This window comes from Chionomys nivalis, chromosome 4, assembly GCF_950005125.1.
Source record: "Chionomys nivalis chromosome 4, mChiNiv1.1, whole genome shotgun sequence".
Taxonomy (NCBI): domain Eukaryota; kingdom Metazoa; phylum Chordata; class Mammalia; order Rodentia; family Cricetidae; genus Chionomys; species Chionomys nivalis.
Window position 1 is genome coordinate 43563055 of NC_080089.1, and position 8733 is coordinate 43571787.

Below are 8733 nucleotides of genomic sequence, written 5' to 3' on the forward strand. Positions count from 1 at the left end.
CTTTTCCACAGGAGCCAGCTGAGTAGGAGGAGAGGGAGCCTGTCCCGCCCCCCTCCCGCGAGTCCCCGCCCCCATCCCGTCCTGTCCGCCTGGCCAGCTAGAGAAGACGCCCTTGTGGGGCTGGAGCCCAAGGCCCCCACCCAGCCTTTCCCACAGCAGCACCTCCCCCGCCTGCACAGCGCCCGCTTTGTTCATCTGTACAGCTGGGTTTTCCTCCACCACCGCGGCCACTACCGTACACACCCTCCCCTCCTGCCCTCCCCTTTCGACCCTCCTAGACCACCCTCCACCCTGGGCCTCGAGGCTCCTCATTACCCACTCCTACCCAAAATGCTTGAATCTTCCACTGACTCCCAGTGAGCCCTACCATGCATAGTCCTACCACATTCTCAGCGTTTCTTTCGGAACATCTACCGAGGGCACTAGGTCTTTCCCCTGTCAGCGCCTCCCTCTCCTTTCCTATTCCAAGCCCCATCATATAGAGCTGTAGACAGAATAATTGCACAGCAGGCCTCAGAAATTAACATGAAGGCACGTTAAAGTGTGGTGCCAACTACAGGACCCCGGAAAGCGGAATGGAGTCGTCCTTGCCCGCTTAGAGTCACCTCCATCACAGACCTGTTGGGTTACAGACCGACAGAGCTGGAGGCAGGGTAGAAAGATACTAGGTTGGCTGAGGAGTGAGAGTTAGTGAGGAAGAAAAGAGGGGAGCAGTCTATAAACCGCTGGTGAAGTCATTCGCCAATTCAACCCCCACCCCGAAATCCAAGCTGACAGTGGAACCTACCTTGCAAAGCCTGCTCTCGCCTCAGGAGACCGCTGGGAGGCCCCGCGGGAGCTGAACTCAACTAGACTGGGCCTCTTTAACCTGCACTGAAGGATTGGCAGACACTCTTCCTCAGTGAAGGAAGAAGCAGGAAGCCCCAAGTCTGGCCTAAATTCCAGATGGGATGGGTTAGAGAACAGTTTTGGAAATGGACAAGCCCTGTTCTGATCCAGTGGCTTTCGTCTTGTGCCCTCTCTCCCGTACTCAGGAATGGCAGGAGGCTGAACCGCAGGAATCTGGTCACTCATTGACAGGATTAGCATTAGCGTGTGTGTGTGTGTGTGTGTGTGTGTGTTTAAGGAGTGGGGGGAGGACACACAGCTGAGCAGGAAACAGCCAAGCAGTGGACAAGAGGGAGGACAGAATCCCACCTGCTACGTACTTCAGCTAACGAGGTGAGACATACATGCTGGGGACCAGGAAGCTCCAAGATTTGTGCAATAAGCCTCTTCCTACCTCTCTGTGTTATGTGAGGCTCATGGAACAAAATTTCAACCATAGCCAACCCTCCGGCTGATTTTAGTGTTTCTGAGCAAAAGGAGAAAATAAAATTCTCTTGTTCCATATGTGAAGGTCTTAGCATTTGGAGAGGGGCTCAGACTGGGGTATCTTGAACTCTTCATTCTTTTTCTTAATCTCCGGTTGCTGTTTATTGACATGGTGAGGACTGTCAAACAATAATTAAACCTGCTGGAGGCAGATGGTGCTGAGGCAGGGTTTTGGGTTTTTTTTGTTGTTGTTTTAAAAAAAAAAAAAACTCCCTTTTCTCAGTGTCCTTGCAGTGCAAGCACCAGCTGATCCCATGATCAAGGCCCTGTGAAATTCGTCCTATCTCCTGCTATGTCCGGCCTCTATGTTCCCACACTTCCAGCACTCAAGGGACTCAAGACCTCCCGCCCCCACCCCTCCACACTCATCCCACTTCACATCTGGAGCCCATCAGCAAGCTCAGTGCTCTCTCTCTCAGTTATGCAAGAGGTCGAGCAGCTGGGAGCGCAGAAAAGGGGGAGGAAGAGAAGAAAGTAGAAAACAGCTTTCCAAGCATGCTTCAGACTTTCCGAAATGGAAGCAGGGGAAGAGGGCAAAGGCTGGGTGTGGAAGGAAGGATGAGTTCTTCAAAGCCTTCTGTACTTGCCTGTGACTGTCCAGAGTGGATTTCCACACCCCTCCTGACTCTACCTTGGCACATTTCCCATTTTGTCCCTCTTCTCAATTTGTGCGCCCTCTGGCTCCATAAAAGGGTGACTGTCACCCATTTGGCCAACGGCCTTGGTAGTCCACTCCCTTTTCCAAAAAGCTTTCCCTCTTGTTTAACAGTTTCCTCAAGATTGAAACATTCTTTTCTGCAGGGAAGTTTCTTAAGCTGGAAGGTAAACAACTCAAGATAGTTTCAGGAAGTACCTGAAACTGATCAGATTCTGTAGGCCCCTCCCTGCCAGAGTAAGCAATAGAAGCCAAGAGTCCTTCTCTAGCAAGCTGAGCTGCAGAAGACTCTGGGGACCAGAGCAGCTGCCATGGCAGAGGCAGAGACCAACTGAATCACCTGAAAAGGACTCTGGCGAGTGGCTTGCAGGCTGTGCAGTGTGCTCCAGGTTCCCAGCTTTTGTGAACTGTCACTGTGCTAGATGGCCTTGTGACACAGCAGCTTTGAATCACTTTTGCTCCTGTAAGTAACCCCAGTAAAACTCATTAGTTCACCAAGTTGAACTTTGGTGGTATTTGTACGTTGGTCTGTCATGGGCTCCTTACCTGGGGTGGGTAGACACGTATGTTGTCACGGGCTCCTTACCTGGGGTGGGTAGACACGTATGTTGTGTTTCCCCAGGAAAAGTTTTGTCATACAACATCTTGGTGACGACCCCTTTGGGTCCTGAACATTATCAATATAGGTGTGGCAGCACTAATGACACCAGATACTTCCTTACTGCATCCAACTTGGAGGAAAGCGTGCCCAAACTTTACCCTAACGTGGCAAAGCAGCTCTTTTATCAGTTGATTTTAGAAAATTTTCACAATCCACACTTGTACACAAATGCAATCAAACTGTGTGAGAAATGTGGCCAGGACTGAAAACTGGTCTTGTCTTCCTCTGTGGCTCAGGACCTGCCTATGAGCAGAAGAGGACAAACACTCAGGACTGGGGCTGCAGCATTGGTGCAGAGTGCATGCTGTTTGGTATGCGAGTCTTGAATGCAATCCCCAGCACTGAATGCACATGTATTTGGGAAGTCAAATCAGTTCTGTTTCTCTCGTTGCCTGGAATTCACAGGGCCACTCATTCAGACAGTCCCTGTTCTGGTTTGTTGATCAACCTTATCAAATGAAGGACACCCAAGTGTTTCCCAAAATTGGATTAGGAAATTTCGGGGCTGTGAGGTGTTTCAACTATATCACATTGTAATCAATTTGTCATCTATAAAGGTCACACTCAAGATCCGGGTAATTGAATTAAAGGGTGTATGTGGGGGCCCTGGAGAGATGGCTCAGCTGCAGAGAGCACTGGCTGCTCTTCTAAAAGACCTGGGTTTGATTCCCAGCACCCAAATCAAGTGACTTACAAACCCCTGTAACCGACACCAGGAAAGTCTGCTGCCTCTGGCCTCTGCCAGCACCTATATTCATGTGCACTTACCCACACACAGGCACACACACATACACATTATTGAAACCATTGAAATAAAAATTAAATTCCAAAAAAAACAGTAATTCATACTTTAAGTTTATGGTTTTGTTGGGTCAAATATCTATCCTCAGTCATAATCACTTAGTCCCTGCCCAGTGAGTAGCAAAGTAAAAGACTTTCGCTTTTGACCTGGGGACAGACAAGATGCTTCTAAAACTTCTGTTTGTGAGCAGGAAAAGCCTAGTTGGGCAAGGTCTCTCTGGCTTCTTTAAAGGCTTGCTTTGTGTCAACCACAAACTCCTCGGTACAACATGAGACATACGTTAGAGATGCTCCTCATTCTTAGATATCAACAATACACTGATGTGGATTTTTACACATTGTCTTGAAGAAGCCCTAGAGATGCAAGTGTTTACTAAAAGGTGCAGGGAGGTGATGGAGAGATGGCTCAGTGGTTAAGAGTGTTGCCTGCTCTTTCAAAGGTCTTGAGTTCAATTCCCAGCAGCAACCACATGGTAGCTCACAACCATCTGTAATGAGGTCTGGTGCCCTCTTCTGGCCTTCAGGCATACATGCAGACAGAATATTGTATACATAATAAATATTTTTTGAAAAAGGTGCAGGGAAGCCGGGCGGTGGTGGCGCACGCCTTTAATCCCAGCACTCGGGAGGCAGAGGCAGGCGGATCTCTGGGAGTTCGAGGCCAGCCTGGGCTACAAAGGGAGTTCCAGGACAGGCTCCAAAGCTATAGAGAAACCCTGTCTCGAAAAACCAAAAAAAAAAAAAAAAAAAGAAAAAAAAAAAAATGAAAAAGGTGCAGGGAAAGGGATGGAGGGCATAGTTGGGAGGAAGCACATGTGTGGCTAGGGAGTCACTCCTGAGGCTTCGCTTCTGAGAAGCCAAGGCAAGAAACTCCACCCACCTTTCCCTTCCTTCCTTCATCCTTTTCTCTCTTTCCTTCTGGCCTGGAACTCACAGAAATCTACTTGCCTCTGCCTCCCAAGTACCGAGATAAAAGGTGTGTATTGTGAATGTTCCGGTGCTCACTGTGGCCAGAAGAGGGCACTAGATCCCCTAGAACTGGAATTGTGGTTGTGAGCTGTTGTGGAATATTATTTTAGCTGTATAAAGATGTGTTACATTTGTTTATACTATATTTGTTTAATTATGTAAAGATGTGTTACATTTGTTTATACTATATTTGTTTAATTATGTAAAGATGTGTTACATTTGTTTATACTATATTTGTTTAATTATGTAAAGATGTGTTGCATTTGTTTCGCCTTGCCTGCCTAAGGCACTTGATTGGTCTAATAAAAAGCTGAATGACCAATAGCTAGGCAGGGAGAGGCCGGGCTAGAGGGCAGAGAGAATAAATAGAAATCCTAGGAATGACAGAGAAGAAAAGGGACATGCCTGGGTCCACCAACCAGACACAAGAAGCAGTGAAGGTTAAGATATACAGGAAGAAAAATAAAAAGCCCCAAGGCGAAAGATAAAAATAGGTTAAGTTAAAAGAGCCAGTCAGGGGCTGGAGAGATGGCTCAGAGGTTAAGAGCATTGCCTGCTCTTCCAAAGGTCCTGAGTTCAATTCCCAGCAACCACATGGTGGCTCACAACCATCAGAAATGAGATCTGATGCCCTCTTCTGGCCTGCAGGCAGGCACACAGACAGAATATTGCATACATAATAAATAAATATTAAAAAAAAAAAGAGCCAGTCAGAAACATGCCTAAGCTAGACTGAACATTTAAAACTACTACTAAGTCTCTGTACCATGCTTTGGGAGCTGGTTGGGAGTGGCCCAAAAGGAAGTGCCGGGTACAATGATCCACAATATGGGTTTTGGGAGCCAAACCTGGATCCTCTGCAAGACCTTTGGAGCCTGTCCTGGAACTAGCTCTTTTAGACCAGGCTGGCCTCGAACTCACAGAGATCCGCCTGCCTCTCTCTGCCTCCCAAGTGCTGGGATTAAAGGTGTGCGCCACCAGTATCCGGCTGTGTTCTCAATCATCGAGCTGTCATTCCAGCCCCTATATGTAAAATTTAATAAGCAGCTGTTTAGCTGGACTTAGTGGTGCACACCTTTAATTCCAACACTCAGAAAGCAGAAGGCAGGCGGATCTCTGTGAGTTCTAGGCCAGCCTGGTCTTGGTCTATAAAACAATTGCCAGGACAGTGCTCAGGGCTCTAGTATACAGAGAAACCCTTTCTTGGCACCACCCCCTGGCCCCCAAAAAGCTATTTAGGGCTGGGCAATGCACTGGGAGGTAGAGGCAGAAGGATCAGGAGCTCCAGGTTAGCCTTGGCTACAGTGTGAGAGATAGCTCAGTGGACAAAGGTGTCTGCCACTAAGCTTGGGGACCTGAGTTTAACCCCTAATTTTTTTTTTTTTTTTTTTTTTTTAATTTTCGAGACAGGGTTTCTCTGTAGCTTTTTGGTTCCTGTCCTGGAACTAGCTCTTGTAGACCAGGCTGGCCTCGAACTCACAGAGATCCGCCTGCCTCTGCCTCCCGAAAGGCGTGCGCCACCACCGCCCGGCTTGAAACTGACTTTTGAAGTTGTCTTCTGGCCTCCACACATGTACTGTGGCATAAATGTCCCCCATTCCCCCCTAAGTAAAATACAATAAAGATTTTAAACTGAAATTAAATAGGAGTGGTGACTGCAGAGATAGCTCAGTTGGCAAAGTGCTTGCCATGCACACATAAAGGCACCCTTTTAAAACCTGGGTTACAGCAGCCTACATTTGTAATCCCAAGCCCGGGATGGTGGAAGGGTTAGGCAAATTCTTACAAGGGGCTTACAAGATGGACGGCTCATGAGGAACAGCACTCTGGCTTCTACATGCATACACACTGCATCTACCCACACGTTACCTATTTTAATCCTAAGAATCTCTCAGGTCCTACCAATTGTATATTAATTGGAGGGTAGTTTCCTCTGCTAAAGCTGCCTGGATTGATAGAGTTGAGCTTTCAGCTACTGTTCCAGAGGTATATTCTGTGCTTCCTCTATTTGGGATTAACTAATCTACGGTAGGAGCCATAGGTCTCCTACATTTTTTTTTTTAATGTGCATTGGTGTTTTACCGTAGGAGTTGGAACTGAAGCTACAGACAGTTATGAGCTGCCATGTGGGTGCTGGGAATTAAACCCGCGTCCTCTGGAAGAACACTTAAACACTGAGCCATCTCTTCAGCCCCAGGTCACCTTACATTAACCAGAATGTTTAGACAGATCTAGTTATTGTTGCTAACCTCCCTCAGAAGTGGCCAACAAAATCGATGCCACAGGTTTACTGGCCAGTCAGGGCATGTGACAGGAATTGGGTGTTCATTTCACTAAAGATTATAGTCCAGGGAGGTAAGCAGAATTTTAGCACTGTTGGATTACTATTTCATTAAAGAAAAAAATCTTAAATACAACACAAAAATCTTGTCATCCCTGTCACTTAACTATTTATTAGGGAGAAAAATCTGCCTTCCAAATGATTTTTTCACACTCAATAGATTTTTACAAATAAAAGAGTAAAGAAGCCTTATTTATTTGAGGGAAGGTTTCACTATGTTGTCTTGGCTGGCTTCAAACTCATAGAGTTCCTCCTGCCTGTCTCCCAAGTACTAAGATTAAAGGGGTATGCCACCATGTCTAGTTATTCCCTTTTGAGGAAATAACCAATTTCTAAAGCATCCCCCATATCATCCTGGTTCATTTACTCACCACTGTTTGACAAGGAGAAGACTCCGGGGTACTGAACAATGTTTAAGAACTCTTTGACTAGCTAGGTGTGGTGGATCACACCTTTAATCCCAGAACTTGGTAGGCAGAGGCAAGCACAGAGATCTCTGAGTTCAAGGCCAGCCTGGTCTATAGAGCAAGAGAACCAGGACTACACAGAGACCCTGTGGGGAAAAGCTAATGAACAAAAAACACTGGACACACCTTTAGTCCCAACACTCAGGAAGCAGAGAGGCAAGTGGATCTCTGTGAGTTCAAGGCCAGCCTGGTCTACAGAGCTATTTCTGGATACACCAAAGGCTACACAGAGAAATCCTGTCTTGAAAAAAAAAAAAAAACAAAGAGAGAAAAAAAAAATGTGTGTCATTTCTCTGACTCTAAACTGCTCTTGACAAAGTGAAGACTCTGGATCCAGTGAAAGCTCTAAGAAGCTTTATTTAATCCTACTCTGTCAAGAGCGAGTGTGTGTGCTCAAATACACACAATTAGAGAGGCACACTACCTGGAAAGAGACAAGGAAATGAATACACTTGGATAGGTTATTTTCTTAAAAAAAAAAAAAAGTATCGCCGGGCAGTGGTGGCGCACACCTTTAATCCCAGCACTCGGGAGGCAGAGGCAGGCGGATCTCTGTGAGTTCGAGACCAGCCTGGTCTACAAGAGCTAGTTTCAGGACAGGCTCCAAAACCACAGAGAAACCCTGTCTCAAAAAAAAAAAAAAAATCATTAATCTTTAATCTTAGATCCTATTACAGTATCATGAATCAGCAAGCAGACATCAAAGTTAAAGAGTTCAGTAAACATCTCATTTTATAATACTCTTTTATTTGATTAAAGAATTTGCCTTCGTTGTGTACATTGGAATGTTATATTCCCTACGTATTTTACAGGGTTACAAAATGTCTCTCATTTTAAATATTACCCCAAAAGTAATTTCAGAAAAAAGTCTTTGTGAAATTAAACTTGACTTTAAAAATCATAGGGTCAAACAACTCTGAAATACAACTGGATTAATAAGATTTCTTGTCTACTTAACTACATGACAGACTTCTTATCCCAGTCCCCTTCCTTAGAAAACTTCACATGGAAACCAAGCTGGAGATAAGGATTCTTCCCTGATGCAGTTTAGGGGAAAGGGAAGGCCAGAACTTTCTTTGGCAAGTCACCACAGCCATTATGTGACTACTCTTGCTTCATGGATAGTAAACTCCTGCCATGGAGGGCCAGCTGTCCAGAATGAGAGCCCTGTTCTCCAGCACCTCAGAGTGTACAATCATCTACTGTCATTTTCTGCTTCCCATTGCTAGTGCCTGCAGCCTGTAGCAACTGACCATCCAACCTGCCCAGTGCAGTGCTTGGTAGGACCAGGTGATTCAGCCTCCATTCAAAAGGCAATGGACCAAGTGCAGCCGAGAAACAATTACTACATGATGACACAAAAGAGGCTGAGAAGAAGGATTTCAGGAACAGGGACAAACAGGCAGGTGGAACATGTCTGGTTGGATGGAAGGAAATGGGGGATATCTGTGCAACTCCTCTCTCC